Consider the following 17,185-nt stretch of genomic DNA (forward strand, 5'->3'; position numbering starts at 1 on the left):
GGGGGAAAATTGTAAAACTCAAAATAAATAAAATCTTTAATAAAGAGGAAAAAAGAAAACTCCAAAATAGGTCATAAGTCAGATATGACCAAAAATGACTAAATAGCAAAGCATTATTCCAGGCTCATTTTGAAAGTAGGGCAAATTAGAGAAAGAGAAGATCAATGAATTGGGTATGCAACTAAAAAAGCTAGAAAAATAAATTTAAACAGTCCTAATTAAATACCAAATTAGAAATTCTGAAAATTAAAGGAGAAATTAATAAAATAGAAAGCAAGAAAACCATTGATCTCAAATAAAACTAAGAGCTGGTTTTTGAAAAAGCCAATAAAATTGACAAACCTCTGGTTAATATGATTTAAAAAAAGAAAGAAGATATCAAATTATCAATATCAAAAATGAAAAGGGTGAGCCAACCACCAATGAGGAGGAAATTAAAGAGATAATTCGGAACTACTTTGCCAAACTACATGCCAATAAATTGGACAACTTGAGTGAAATGGATGAATATTTACAAAAATACAAACTGCCCAGATTAACAGAAGAGGAATTAAATTATTTAAATAACCCCATCTCAGAAAAAGAAATTGAAGGAAACCATTAATAAGCTCCCTAAGAAAAAGAGGTCCAGATGGATTTAAAAGTGAATTCTACCAAACATTTAAGGGACAATTAGTTTATGTAGAATAGGAATTATTTTAAGAAATAGGAGAGGAAGGAGTTCTGCCAGACTCCTTTTATGACACCAACATGGTGCTGATACCTAAACCAGGAAGAACCAAAACAGGCAAAGAAGATTATAGACCTAATGAATTCCCTAATGAATATAGATGCAAAAATCTTAAATAAAATTTTAGCAATGAGACTACAGCAAATTATCACCAGGATTAATACACCATGATCAGGTTGGATTTATCCCAGGCAGGTAGGGATGATTCAACATTAGGAAAACATTCAACATAAACATATCAATAGTAAAACCAAAAGAAACCATGTGATTTTCTCAGTAGATGCTGAAAAAAACTTTGATAAAATACAGTATCTATTCCTTTTAAAAAACCACTTAGAAAGTTTAAGGATAAATGGAGTTTTCCTTAAAATAATGAATAGTATCTATCTAAAATCCATCAACAAATATATTTAATGGGAATAAACTCAGAGCATTTCCAATAAATTCAGGGGTGAAACAGGGATGCCCATTATCATCATTACTATTCAATATAGTATTGGAAATGCTAGCAGTAGCAATAAGAAAAGAAAAAGAAATTGAAGAATTGTCAATGAGGAAGCAAAACTTTCACTTTTTGCAGATGATATGATGGTATACCTAAAGAACCCAAGAAAATCATCTAAAAAAATTCTTTGAAATAATTAACAAATTCAGCAAAGTAGCAGGATATAAAATAAACCCACATAAAAAATTTCCAGGGAAATTGTGGCACATGGAGTTGAAATGAATTGTCCCAAACTACCTAAGATAGAAGTATAACTGAGATTCATTCACAGGTCCACTGACTCCAATCCAGTTCTCTTTCCATTATGCAGCACTGCTTTGAGTAAGGTCATTCACCTCTGGGTATCCCTTTCCTGATTTGTAAAATGAGACAGGCAAGACAAGGCTGGGTGGTAGTTTGTCCTAAAAAGACTATCGGGTGTTTTGAAGAACAAGTTTAATATGATCTTGATATGGCAAGTGGGCAGGCTAATATTAATGCTGCCTTAAGAGAGAGGCATTCTATCTAAGACTAGTTTCCCAGCACATAAGAGGGTTCAAGGATTATTGTTTCTTGATTCTTGTTGATTAATTGGTTGACTGGTTGGGTGGTCATGCCATCAAAAAGATCATTTAGAGGAAGCCTAAATAAGGTTACCTGCCCTCCATAGGAAGGGGATTCAATTTATTCTGCTTGGCCTCAGTGAACAGAACTAGAAATTCTAAGGGGAACTTGAAAGGAGGTCGATTTTAGCCCAGGCATGTCCTAGACAGAACTTCCTAATAGAGTTTCCCAGGAGTGAAATAGAATGTCTTGGCAGGTAGTGCCATCTCTGGAGGTCTTCATCCATATTGTGAGGAACCGTTCAAGCAGGATATTGTTGAGGGGATTCTGGTGCAGGTAGGAGCTGGACCATTTAACTCTGAGGAGGCAGCTGTGGTTTAGTGGAAAGAGTGCCCCAAGTAAAGGTGAGGCATAGATTCAAAATGGGCTCTGCTAATTTCCTGGCTCTGTGGCTGTGGGGAAATCAGTTAACCTCTCTGAGCCTTGGATTTGATTCTCCCAATAACCTTGAGAAGGTAAGTGCTGTTATTCCCATTTTACAGTTGTGGAAACTGAGGCAGGCAAAGGTTAAATATTATTCAGAGTCACACAGCTAGGCTAGTACGTTTTCTGTGGCTCAGTTTGAACTCAGACCTTCCTGACTCCAGGCCCAGGGCTCTATTCAATTGAATATTAAGATTAATTACTTGCAATTACTCTGAGCATTAAGTAGCAGCCATGTGCCTAGGACAGTGCAGTGCGTCCTGGAATAGGGTAGGGGGTCCCACTACAAAGGATTAAGGCTCTTAGATGCAGAGGTTTCAGCAATAATTTACATTTGTTCATTCATTCTTTCAGCAACTGTGTCCCAAATGCCTACAGTGTGAGGGGTAGAGAGAGAGGTGGGATGTTACCATAAGTTATTTTTTTTTTAGATTTTTCAAGGCAATGGGGTTAAGTGGTTTGCCCAAGGCCACACAGCTAGGTAATTATTAAGTGTCTGAGGTCGGATTTGAACTCAGGTACTCCTGACTCCAAGGCCGGTGCTCTATCCACTGCACCACCTAGCTGCTCCTACCACGAGTTATTCATACACTCCAAGTATCTTTTACTTTTCCCAAGCATTTTCATACCTCTGATCTCTTTGGCTTCCTTGTCAAAACAACCCTGGGAGTGATAAGAAGGCAAATATTATTAGCCCCATTTAATAGTTGAAGAAACTGAGGGTCAGAAATATTGAGTGATAGATTGCCTGATTGTTGTCACAACTAGTTAATCACAAAAACCAGACCTTGTGTTGCACACCCCACACATACCCCCCCCAATCTTATTCCTCACACAACTCATAAATCCTGGCCTTATTCTTTTTAGTCTATGAGATCTCAGGTCATTTCCCTTCTCTGGGCCTCAGTTACCTCATATATAATTTGGAAGAGAATTGCACTTGCCCACTGAACTGATCTGTCCTCTATCCTGCAAGTAAATTTAATTTCAAACCAAAAGAAGCATCTTGCAGGCAAGGAGGCAGACTAGACACATGTGTTCCCAGGCCCTGGTCTGAGGCAGTGAGAGGAGATCTCTATATTTACACTAGTGATTTGTACAGTGATCTGTATTCCTAACAATGAGAGGTAACAGCAGCAGTGTGACAAGCTTCATGACCAGAACTTGTCTGAGCTTAGAGAACACCTGGAACTGGTCAGAGCAATACAGTAATTATGTGATTTTTCCAGAGGGTGAGATCATCCAGAGAATGTGCAAGGGATTGTTGTTAAGCCAAGCTCAGGGCACAGCTTGCTTACTTGGCCTTAGCTATGGAAAACAGGGAATCTCCTAATATCTTGACACTTCTCCCTTTTGGCCAAAGGGTCTGAAAGAACCCCCGTCTTTCTGACCAATAAAGGAGAAGCCAGTTGGGCCAGGAGGAGATGTTGCCCAGAGGGTTAGTTCCTTCAGAGGACTAATTTGGAAAGTGTGTCCCAGGTATCATTGCTAACTATTGTTTGTTTGCAAGAAGAAAAGAGAGGAGGGCCAAGAATGTAGAGAGAATAAGCCAACACACTTTAGAATCAGAGCCTTGGTAGTTGGGCATATAACAAAAGAGCAAAGGGGGAAAAAATGGGACAATGTATTTAGCCCTCATCCATATTGTTGGGACAGCTGTTTCATCTGGGTGTTGGCTGCTTCTGGGTTCCTCCTAGATGAGCTTTGAGGGTCCCCAGAGAGTTCTGCTGTTCACTCAGGAGTAGGGGCTTTCTTCAGATGATCCAAGAGTCCACACCCCAAAATTTGATGGCTGTGGGAGTAGTCAGAAGGACCTGGTAGGCTCCCTTAGAAGACATGGGTTGACAATTGTGAGAAAACTTCTTGTATCAATCTTTGGATCTGAGTTTCTGGTGAGAATAACTTAGATCCCTGGTTAAGGATCCCTAAACAGCACATTGAGAGGGTCCAGTTTCCCAGCCATTCAGGGCTAAGTTCAAACAATGCAATAAAGTTTTCTCACAATTCCTGTAATTACATTGTCAGACACAGTTCAAACTACTTAGAGGGCTCACAGTGAACTAGTTTTGAGAAGGGAGATTTATATTTCACCAAGGTAACCAAGAAAATGTAAACATAAACCATGCAAAGCAATTCAGTAATTATCACAAAGTTAACTAATAACAAATCTCCTTGTAACATAGTAACCCATTCTCAATATCCTTTTAACCAGCCTATTTTGAATCCCAGATGTCACATGTAATCATCTGGTCCCTAGACATCTTTTCTTCCATAATATGCTAATTGTCAGAATGTCCCTTTTAAGGGGCTTTGTTTCTCTGGTTCCAAATCTAGAGGTTCTTAGAAAAATTGCTAGTAATATCATTTAAATTTAGTTCTGCAATTTTGAAACTTCAGTTCATCTACCACTTGTTGTTTCTATTCTTACCTAAGTCCTGTATCTGATAAAAAAAAATCTTTTAAAAATTCTTGAGGGTGTAACTGGAAAATGAATTCTTTTGCCCTTTAAAATTATCAGACACTTTAAAATAATTTCACTTTTTAACATTATCAATACAATTTATTTGTAAAATCCTCAGTTCAGTTTTGAGAGGTTATTACTAAAATATACTCAAAGCCTGAATTTTCATGATAGATAAATTTGGAAGCAAATTACACACACACACACACACACACACACACACACACACATATATATATATATATATGTATATAACTTAGAAAAAGCAGTCTAATCCTGTTGTTTTCTCAAAATTTACTATTCCATTTATTTAGAAAACTTTCACATTACATCTTTGTTTTATTACCTTGTCTAATCATTTCTCCCTTAGGAGGCCATCATCCTTATATTATAATATGATCACAAATGCAGGTTAAAATTGTAAGATGTTTATACTTGCATTGTATTATAGTAACTCAGAGATATTCCAGTATCAATCTATTATTTAATAGATATAGTATTGTATTTATTATAGAACTTCTGGATTAAAGAAATTTGCTATAAAAGGAAAAAGAGGGACAGAGTTATTACAATGCTATATGTCATAACAGAGGGAAAAACTTCCTCTCTGTTTAATTTCAAGAGAGAATTATGTTTTTTTATTTTAAATATTTTATTTATTTTGAGTGTTACAATTTTTCCCCTAATCTTACTTCCTTCTCCCTGCCCCCCACAGAAGTCAATTTGTCAGTCTTTACATTGTTTCCATGGTATACACTGATCCAAATTGAATGCATGAGAGAAAGAAACATAAAGTAAAAGAGATAGAAAGCTCAAACAATAAGACAACACTTTTTTTTCCCTAAATTAAAGGCAATACCTTGGTCTTTGTTCAAACTCCACAGTTCTTTCTCTGGATACAGATGGTATTCTCCATTGCAGACAGCCCAAAATTGTCCCTGATTGTTGCACTGATGGAATGGGCGAGTCCATCAAGGTTGATCATCACTCCCATGTTGCTGTTAGGGTGTACAGTGTTTTTCTGGTTCTCCTCATCTCTCTCAGCATCAGTTCATGCAAATCCCTCCAGGCTTCCCTGCATTCCCATCCTTCCTCATTTTGTAATAGATCAGTAGTGTTCCATGACATACATATATCACAGTTTGCTAAGCCATTCCCCAATTGAAGAACATTCACTTGATTTCCAATTCTTTTCCACCACAAACAGGGCTGCTATGAATATTTTTGTATAAGTGATGTTTTTACCCTTTTTCATCATCTCTTCAGGGTATAGATCCAGTAGTGGTATTGCTGGATCAAAGGGTATGCACATTTTTGTTGCCCTTTGGCCATAGTTCCAGACTGCTCTCCAGAAAGGTTGGATGAATTCACAGCTCCATCAACAATGTATTAGTGTCCCAGATTTCCCACAACTCTTCCAACAATGATCATTTCCTTTTTGGTCATAGTGGCCTATCTGAGAGGTGTGAGGTAGTACCTCAGAGATGGAGAAAATTATATTTGACAGCCAATTATATAGTCACAGGTCAAAGTTCAGGATTAACCAGATTGGGAAATTTCCTTTTCAGCAAGGAAATAGCAGGATGGGGAAATAGAGTCAGGAGATTCCTACCTAGGTCCATGTCAAGATCATCCCTAAAACTTTTTTCACACACAGACATCTACTTTTAGCAATTTCCAGACTGCAGCACAAGCCATTTTCTCCTATTGTATTCATGATAATTCAGACCAGTTCAAAACAGTAGTAAATTGCAGTCCCAGGAATTTTTACTTTAAATAGCAAAATTTCACTAACCACAGTTTAGGGCTTAAATATCTTTCCTGATGTTTCCCTAACAGCTAACATTTCAGTTATCCTTTACCTGTAAATTAAAACTATTCTGGTGCTTCAGACATATAGCAAATACCTGGTAGTCATCATTAATTTGTTGAAGGTACATCTTCAAACTAGTCCATACACTTTCATAATAGCCAAGAATTTCAAATGAAAATTTGTTATTATATTTTATTATCTAATTTATAACAAAACATACCACGTTAAATATTTAACAGTTTTCAAATATCTACTTTTATACATCTTTAAAAAAGCCCAATTCATGTATAACAGCATCCATAGTACAAAATTGTTTTGTCTAAAACAACACTTCTGTTACAATTGTCTCTCAAGTTTCACAATATAAGAGAATTTAGAAATAAAGTAATAGCACAAACAATAAACTTCAGATGACATCAATTGCATTTTCAAATTATCACAAATTAAAAAGTTTTGATCTTCTTACCTTTGACATTTTAAAGCCATTTTGGAGTTATCAGGTATGAATCAATTGCATTTTAAAGAAATAATAATAACGTAGTGCTTAGCTTATGCCAGTCACTGTGTTAAGCAGTTTACAATTATTATATCATTATGATCCTCATATCAACCTTGGGAGGTATGGGTACCACTATTATTTTTCTCTTTACAGATCAGGAAACTTGAACATACAGGGATAATATAATTTGCTTAAGATTAGTGCTGGAAAAATGAATGTCTTCTAATATCTTGACATAATAAATAATCTCTAAGGTCTCTTCCACCTTCAAATCCATGGTCTTACTAATTGAGACAGTTGAAGAACTTCATTTTTATTTCTTCTTCTAGTTTATAAAAATATCTGCTTTGGAGCTATAAAAAAATTTAATCCCTAGGCAATTTTCATTTTTGTCGAGGATATCAGGTTACCAAAGGGGATTTTTTTCCCCTATGTGATAAAGGTATATTCCTTTTAAAATTAAAAATATTTTAAAAATCAAATTTGTATATTTTGTTTTGTATCATTTACATTTCCCAGTATATCTGCCTCTCCTCTTCCAGAGAGCCAACTCTTAAAATAAAGTTCAGCAAAACTAACTCACATTTCAAAAAAAATCTAATAAATATATATGTGTGTGTGTGTGTGTGTGTGTGTGTGTGTGTGTGTGTAGTGTTTGACCCCCACCCATCTGTCTGTCTTATTTAGTCATGGTCCTTGACTTCTGCAAAGAGGAAAGGGGCAAGGTAGGACCCTTCTCATTTCTCCTCTGTGTGGCCAATCTCAGTCATTATAAGTTAGGAGAATTATGTTTTGATTGTAGAAATAGGTAAGTTAAGATCATATAATAATGGAATTCTAGATTCAGATCTGAAAAGGACTCCAGAGATCATTTAGTGTTCACCCCTTCATTTTACAGATAGACACCATTCCTACTGCAAAACCATTGTCACTTCAGATAAAAAAATTCACTATCACAGAAGATGCTGTCAGACACTTATTTGTGTCTGTTGATTTGGGGATCACTGCTTTTTATATTATGGGGGGATTCTTTGCAGGGGGGAAATTCTGATATAACTGTGATCTCAAAATAACAATCATCAATAAAATGTATCTGATCTTAAGTGCAAATTCACTATGTAGAGTCCTTTAAATTAGCTGTGCCCTGTACACTTAAAGCCTGGTCCACCTAATGGAAATTTTATTTATATGCCAATTTTCAGGAATCATACCAAAAACCTATACATACATAACTTTAGAGTTTAAAAAACACTTTCTCATGTATTATTTTATTTGATCCTCACCAAAATAATCCTGTGAAATAGGCTAGGGAATAGTCACTTTATCCCCATTTCTTTTGTTATTTGTCTGTAGTTAAAAGGTCATAGAACCCAAACTCTTTTGACATCAAATCTAGGCTGCACACTGACTCTAACTCTCTTACATTGTACTTGTTTTCTATGAAGCAGAATATACACCCAAGTCCATTGTCTCTTTATATACCACCCTAGTCCCACCACAGTTTAGTGCCTGTCTTATACAAGGAGATAGAATAAGGCTAGAACGAAGTGCAGAGTTGCTGGCTTAAATATATGTCAGTTCAGGCATAACTCAATTGAGCAAGCCATTCTTACTCAATTCATGTGACTGGACAGATTTGGAAGGTTGTTAGTTGACTAGAGAGATGGTTTTTCCAGCTATGAGTCAGGACATTTATGCTCTCACACACATTGACTTTTAAAAATTACACAAAAAATGTACCTAAGTAGGAGACTGTAATTTAAGTAAAAGAATCATTCATTAATACAAGGTAGAAAATCAGGGAAATCTCTTAATACTTGAGATTTTAGGAACTATGATAGATGGCTGGATAGATAGATGGTTAGTTAGACAGATGTGATATAGATAAATGATTGATGGATAGGTGAACTGATGAGAGATAGATGATAGATGGGTGAGTGGATATAGACAGACAGATAAGAGATAGATGATAGGTGACTGATGGACAGATAAAGACAAACATGTTAAATTGATAGATGATGGATAGATGAGAGGTGGATGGTAGATATAGACATGAGAAAAAAAGATGGTGAATGAATGGATGGAGAGTTAGTGGATGGCTAGATAGCTAGTAAGACAGATGAGAAACAGATGATGCGCAGATGATTGATGGATGGACAGATAGTGACAAACATGATGGATGAGAGCTGGATGGGTAGATGAGAGATGGATGAGAGATAAAGACAGGTAGATTAGAGATAGATGGATAGACAGACTGGAGATAGAATATAGATAGATGATGAATGATAAATGAAAACAGGAAGGTAGATGGACAGATAAATGATAAATGGGTAGATAGATATAGACAGATGAGAGTCAGATCATGGATAGATAGGTAACCAGGTAGCCTTGAGAGATAGATGATTCATAGAAGATTGATAGATGGATAGATAGAGATAAACATGTGGAATGGATGAGAGACAGTTGATGACTGGATATAGAAAGAAAAGAGGTAAATAATAGAGATGATGGATAGATACATGCATATGTACATAAGTGGAGCAAGCATTTTCTAAAGCTTTACCATGTGTTAGGCACTGTGTTAAGAATTGGATGTACCAATATAGTGGATCAAGTACTCGGATTCAAAGATTTTGCATTTTTATGGAGGAAAATACACCTCAGTCCCAGTAAACTAGGGCAAAAATTTACTTGTCAGAGAGAAGAGACTTAAGGGCAGAATCCAGATGAACAGGAAGAGTTGAGTGGTAGTGCCAGTAAAGATCACATAGTGCAGAGTAATCAGGGATGTGGGAGAGTACCCATCCATAGGAATTAAACTAGAACATAAGGCTAGCAAGCACTCTGTGGGCACCCGGTGCTAGATGTTGGAGTATCCTAGAAAGGATGTTACAAAAACATTTGAACAGGATTAATCTGATTGGAAATAACTCAGTTCCTTAATCTTCTCTTTTATGTTGCACAACCACAGGGAAAAATCAATCCCTAGGTATTAATTTGGTGTCTTTTGTATACCCAGCATCAAAGTTCCCTAGTGATGCCTCAATTTCATATGGAAATGAGCCTGGGTTCTTGAAGGTTTGCCAGTGGAACATAAGTATTTGCAGGCTTGGAAAGACTTCAAAATGGTGGATTGTATGTCTATTTCCTCAGGTTTACAGCATTCCCACCTCTGCACCTATACTCACTCAGGCCCGTTGATTGAAATGCTGTTTCTCTGTAATTCTACCTCTTTAGAATCTCTGACTTCATTCAAGCTAAAGTTCCATTTACTACAAAAGATCTTGTCTCATCTCTACTTATTAATCCTTTTCCCAGCCTCCCAAAGTTAAAGTTTTGCATTTATTTTTCTGTTGTATATGTTGCTTCCCCCTGTAGAATGTAAGATTCTTAGAGGGCAGAGACCATCTTATTTTTATCTTTCATTCCCCTCCCATGTCTGACCTATAGTAGAAGTTTAAGAAATGCCTAGTGAATCAAACTAAGCTGACTATAAAGTGATGAATTGTTCAACCACAACTGTTATACAGGTCATACAATGATTGTAATTTGTTCCACAGGACAAAAATCCTGAATCCTTAAAATAAATATCTTCCCCTTTCACTGTCCTAGTTGCTGAAGAGAAAGGAAACAAAAGAGAAGGAAACGACCCAATCAAGGAGCATACAGCCCTAGGGATTCTAGGACCTGAATGTTTGGGCAGCAGTAAGCATTTGTTATTAACTGCCTTATATCTAGATGGTGCAGTGTATAGGGTGTTGGGCCTGAAGTCAGGAAGACCTGAGTTCAAATGATTCAGATATTTACTAGCTGTGTAATCCTGGGAAAAATCACTTCACCCTCTTTCCTTCATCCCCCCCCCCCAATAAAATGACCTGGGGAAGGAAATGACAAAATAATCCATTATCTTCGCCAAGAAAACTCCAAATCAATTTATGGAGAATCATACTCAACTGAAAAACATCTGAATGACAACCTTAGGAAATAGTGAAGTAAGTCATGAATTTGATGTCAGAACAACTGAATTTCATTTCTTCCTCAAATATTTAACTAGTTGTATGGATTTGAGTAAGTCGCTTAGTCTAGGAGGTCCTCAATAGTCCTCATCTGTAAAATGGGCAGAGGAGAAGATTGGACTTAATGCCCCCTTAAATCTCATAAATACATCCATATATCTATATGTGTGTGTGTATTTATATATATATATATATATATATATATATATATATATATATATATATATATATATATATTCTTTTTAGGCAATTTTTAGATTGATAAAGAATTCTTGGGTACATTGGCTTGAATGTTTCTACCTGGGCTCTTTTCCAGGTCAAATCAACAAGCAATTCTTGATTACCTACTGGGAGCAAGATGTCAGAAACAGAAATGAAATTATCCCTGTCCCCAAGAAATTTAAATTCTGTTTGGCTACAATGTCCCTCTTCCCCCTTACCCCTCAGGAATATGCTGCTAAATCTTTAACAACTGACTCTCAGAAAAACATAAAACACCTTCATATTCAATGTGCTATTAACATTTTTCTACATCACTTTTTTAAGTCTAGACAATCAGCAAGATGATCAATCAAACCCTGCTTTGCAGGGTTGCTGATTTTCTAAGGCCCCTTTTGCCCTCAACTTTCAAGAATGAAGGACACATATCATTCCTCTCACCTAACAAAGTGTCCCCCCATATAGAGGGTGATTAATAAATATTTAATGTTATTGTAACCCCATTTGTATTTTTTTGGCAGAGATACTGGAGTGGTTTGTCATTTCATTCTCCAGCTCTTTTTACAGATGAGAGAACTGAGGCAAACAAACATGGTGAAGTGAGTTATACAGGGTCACAAAAATAGTAGGTCTGAGGCTGAATTTGAACTCAGGAAGATGAATCTTCCTGACTCCAGGCTTGGTGCTCTCAATAGGAAAAGAAGGGAGAGGGAGAGAGTAAATGTACCCACAATACACTTTTGAAGTTTAATCTGTGTTGTTAGCATTTTTCTCCATCACTTTCTTAAGCCTAGGGAATCAACACAAGAAGTCAAGCCCTGTAGTTTTTGCTGTTTTCAGAGGTGCAAATGCTCACACTGAAAATTTAATAATCTGCTCTCCTAAGCTAGCTCCAGCATAGTCCTGATTTGTTGCTTCTAGCCCTATCCCCAAACCCAGGGTGAAGAAAACAATGGCCTCTAGAATTCTGAACTGCAGTGAGGAGAAGGGAACAATAACAGATTACATGGCCTGATGTCCAGGCAGATATATGGATGACTAAATAGTAAATGTGTGAAGGACATCTTACCTGAATGGTGAAAATTGCAGTGTTTTGGTGCTTGAAGGTGTAATGCCTCAGTTCTTTGGACAACCTGGCCATCAGTGAAACTCTTCTGCATCGTTTGTTCCTACCAGATCATCTTAGATCTTGCTAGAAGGGACCTCAGAGGTCATCTCTTCAATCCTCCCAACTCTACCAATGGGGATACAAACCCACAGTAGTTAAGTCACTTGATCGAGTAGTCAGGGGGCAGATCCAGAACTGACACACATATTTCAGCCCTTCTGGTTCAGCGACAAAGACCACCATTCTTCCCACTGAATTATTGTGCTTCATAAATGTTTTGCTGTTGTTTGTTGTTGTTAAATTTTTGAGAGCAGGAACTTGGCCTTTTTTCTTCTCTGTAGTCTAACATCTTGCTGCTGTAGCAAATTTCAATTTGTTGATTCCAAAAGAAACTTTATAAAGTGCTTTATAAACTGTAGCTAAGTCAAAGTCCACTATTATTTATATGGACAGCAGGTAGGTAGTACAAAAGCACATCAAGTCCAGAGTCAGGAAGAGCTGAGTTCTTATTATCCAGGTGAGCCATTTAGCTCTGTTTGCCTCAATTTTTCATCTGCAAAAAGAACTTGAGAAAGAAATGGCAAACTATTCCAGTATCTTTACCATGAAAACCCCAAATGGGATTCCAAAGAATTGGACACCATTAAAATGATTGCACAACAATTAATATATATGAGAATTAAGCTTTGCTACTTGATGTGTGCCCTTCTTTTCTTCAGGGCTCTGTCTAGAGGTGGACATATGGGGCTGTTCAGGGGTGTGGCTTCCCTGTGCTGATTTAATGTCAACAAATTCTTGGTCTCCAACTCTCCCTTTTTCTCTAGAATCCTTATTGAGGACCAAAAGTATCCATCCTTGCATCATGACCTCCTGGTGCATAATAAATGCCATGATTTATTAGAAATAACTGTGCTAGAGTGAAGAGGGCACTGGAATGTATCTAAAGACTTGGGGTTCAGAACCTCAGTCTACTGTTTAAACTACTCACATGACTTTGGGCAATTTCTTCTCCTTTCTGTGCTTCCATTTTCTCACTTGTAAAATGAGGGAATTGGATTAGATGATTCCCAGAGTCCAGCTCCAAGTCAGGTGATCCTATAGGACATCCTCTCTGATGACAGCTTCCTCATATTTTTCCCATTGTTGTCATTCTTGTTCTCATTTGTTCTTTGTTTTCAAAGAGGACCAGTGACGTCATCAGCAAATGACTTGACTCTTAACATGAATTGGATTTATGTGAGGTAGAGCTGTACAGTCATCAGCACTCTTCCAGAGTCATTGAGGTCCAGTGACAAGAACAAAAGTCCAAATGACTGGTGATGGCTCTAGATGCAGTGGGATACCCTTGGCAGCTTCAATGTCTGACCAGACTCTTAAGCTCTCCACAGCATCTGCTTCAGGTACCTTCATGGTTTTGGAACTAATTGTTGTCATCTGCCTAGTTTGCCAAAATCATCCCCTATCTCATTGGGTTGGAGACATGTCAGTACTCTCAACTTGGTTTAACCTATCTGCCAAGATGTTTTACTGGACTGTGGCTCTTGTGCCTGCTATAGCTTCTTAGAGCCACAGCATTTCAATCAAGGGGCCTGAGTGGACAAAGGTGCAGAGGTGGGAATGCTGTAAACCTGAGGAAATAGACATACAGTCCACCATTTTGAAGTCTTTCCAAGCCTGCAAATACTTATGTTCCACTGGCAAACCTTCAAGAACCCAGGCTCATGTCCATATGAAATTGAGGCATCATTGAGTTAGATGAATCAGGTGGACATCAAAGGTGAATGAGCAGTGGACTTGGCAAGTCCTCATAACAGAGGTGCTAGTCCCCATACATCATCTTAAGAAATACTTGAAAGATCTTCCCAAGTAACCTTGGGCAAGTCACTTAACCCCATTGCCTTAAATATAAATATATATATATATGGATTGGGGTTTTTTTGGTTGTTTTTAGTTTTTGCAAAGCAATGGGGTTAAGTGGCTTGTCCAAAGCCACACAGCTAGGTAATGTGTCTGAGGCAGGATTTGAACTCAGGTACTCCTGACTCCAGGGCCAGTGCTCTATCCACTGTGCCACCTAGCCACCCCTAGGGATTGGGGGTTTTTAGTTATTTGTTTAGCTTCTTTTTATATCCTTAGTACTACTACTGTCACATATATTCCTTACTCTGAAGTTAGGGAGAACTGGGTAAAAGTCCTTCTTCTAGTGATACTAGCTGTGTAACTTTGGACAAATCACTTTCTCTGTTAGTGTCTAGGCAACTTTCTAAGATTATCAAAGGAGGCAAGGAAATCAGTTTTCTTTTCAGTCTCATCTTACTCTTTGTTATCCCATTTAGGATTTTCTTGGCAAAGCTTGGAGTGGTTTGTCATTTCCTTTTCCAGGTCATTTTACAGATGAGGATACTGAGACAAACAGGATTAAGTGATTTGCCCAGGATCACATAGTTGGTAGCTATCTGAGGCCAAATTTGAACTCAGGAAGAGAAGTCTTCCTGACACCAGGCCCAGGACTTCATCCACTGTTTCAACCAGCTCTACCCCAAGAGTCAGAAAGACCTGAATTCAAATCCCATCTGATATACTTAACTAGCTGTGCGAACCCAGACAAGTTACTGCCTCTTTTTCTGCCTTAGTTTCTTCATCTCTAATATTAGAGGGTAGGAGTTATGGGGTATTGGGGAGGACTCACACTAGTATGAGGGCTTGCTGAGCCCTTTCCAGGGTTATTTATTCCCATTTAGTGTACACCTGCCAGCCACCTCTCACCCGAGGCTCCAAGAAACTGTAGCATGTCCAGTGACTATGCCCTGGTAAAACCATCTAGGCAGATGGGCTAAACCAGATTGACTGGTAGACCTCAAATTTCTTGTCAATGAGTTAGGGAGGATATATTTACCCCAAGAATATGGAGACTTTCCCTGTGGATGAGAACTATTTGTTCCAAAGACCATAAATCCACCTGAATTAGATGCTGTGGAAGGCTTGGATAGACATAGATGGCACCAAGATCATCCCCAGTATTCCACTCACTGAACTTTGATGACTCTGGAAAAGAAAGTGAGGAAGGCTGATGGTGCTGCAGCTAATCCATTTCAGTTCATGCAGGCAGCTAGATATCACCTATGATATTGTTCTTCTTTGAAAAAAGAATAAACAACCACAAGATGAGAGGATTGGAGGTTCCTTCAGCCCTTACCCTAGGATCCTACATGGCCTATAAGGTCTAGCTCTAAAGTTAATAAACCTTAATTACAGAGGTGATACAAATCTGCATCACTGAGGGAAATTTCCACACTAGGAACTCATACTAATTAAATCATAAGTTTAGAGATCTCTTTTTCTCCTCCAAAAAAATTCACAAAATATTTTCCTCACAATAACCTTCTGAAGTATCCAGTTTGAGTCTTAGTTTTGTTTTCATGTTGTAGAAACCCAGGAGTTAAGTAACTTGCACAATGTCAAACAGTTCCGAAGTATTGGAGCCATCTCCAAGCTTTTAAACAAATGAGTTATTTGGACAATTAATCCCATCCCTCAGCATGTGGATCCTTAATTGTTGGGGCTGTGGTTTGGGGAGGGGTGCCCTCCTCTTTGGTCTGAAGTCCTGTCTCATCATTCACCTGGGGACTGACTTCCCTTGAAGGTTTCAGCCTTGATGGGCTCATGTCATCACACTGCCAGGCCCCAAACCAATGCCTATAATCTCATGTGTTTGTCTGATTGTGTGGGAGTACCTGTGTTGGGCAGTCTGCCCTGGCCTTTTATTTGCTTCCAAGAATTCTTCAGGATGTTTACTCAAAATTACATGCTGGATTCAGTCTAGTTTGGAATCACAAGGTTACCTAATGATCATGGCCCAGTCAGTGGAGGATCGCAGTAGTAAAAAGTCAGATCCATAATCCAAGGTCTGAAGGGCATGGTGTAGGAGTTGTCTCCTGTGGGAGTAGGCAGGGAGGGAAGAATTTATACATGGTATTCACTTCTTCCTCATTCTGTTGATTGCAATGCATTGAAGATAAAATATATAGTCTTTTAAGATTTGTAAAGCTCTTTCCATGCATTATCTCATTTGAACTTCCCATTATTATATACATATATATATATATATATATTTTACAGATAAAGAAGATGAACCTCAGACATGTTAAGTAACATCCACATTAATTCAAACCATTGATATATGTCAAAAATCAGATTTAGTTTCAGGTCTTCCTGACCTGAGTAGATACTACTGAGTAGAGTAGATACTCTACCAACCTCTGCTTCTCCAGATGTTTATAAACTAAGAGGGGAGATCACATGGTAGACCATTAACTGTAATGAAATATATACTATAAGCAATACCATAATAGAAATTGTTTTAGGAGTTTAAAAGAGGAAGAGATGAATTCAGAATGAGGCATAGTAGGGAAAAAAGGAAGATGCACTAAGGCTGACAAATGCAGTGACAGAAATGGGAAAGAGGAGAGAGTTTTTTTTACCTCAGGAAGAGTACACATTGAAGAAATAGAAAATAAAGAAATAACAAATAGAGACATAGAGATTAAAATTTAGAAGAGAATAAAAGCAAAAAGAAACATGAAAGAAAGAATAAGAAAAAATTATAAAGGATACTACCCCCCAAAATCCCCAAAACATGTTACTTAAGCCAAGTGATGAAGAGAAGGAAAGGGATATGTTGAACCCCCAAGTCTAATAGTTATAACTTTAAATTTGAATGGATTAAGCAATCCAGTAAGATGAAATAAGTGGCAGCCTGGAAAGATGCCTCATGTATTCTTCAGACTAATTAAAATTCCTCATATATC

General features: G+C 37.5%; 1 protein-coding gene across 10 annotated transcripts in view; it reads left to right on the forward strand.

Annotated features, from left to right (window-relative positions):
- ZHX2 (zinc fingers and homeoboxes 2) overlaps positions 1-17,185 on the forward strand; it is a 208,748-nt gene that overhangs the window by 81,695 nt on the left and 109,868 nt on the right. For 3 of the 10 annotated variants that reach the window (XM_074201555.1, XM_074201560.1, XM_074201557.1), the window contains exon 3: positions 13,559-13,777. The exons of the other annotated variants lie outside the window; for them this stretch is intronic. The gene's annotated coding sequence lies outside the window, so the exon portion shown is untranslated. The remainder of the gene's footprint in view (positions 1-13,558; positions 13,778-17,185) is intronic. 10 annotated transcript variants of the gene reach the window in all.

Source organism: Macrotis lagotis, chromosome X (genome assembly GCF_037893015.1).
Source record: "Macrotis lagotis isolate mMagLag1 chromosome X, bilby.v1.9.chrom.fasta, whole genome shotgun sequence".
NCBI classification, from domain to species: Eukaryota; Metazoa; Chordata; class Mammalia; order Peramelemorphia; family Peramelidae; genus Macrotis; species Macrotis lagotis.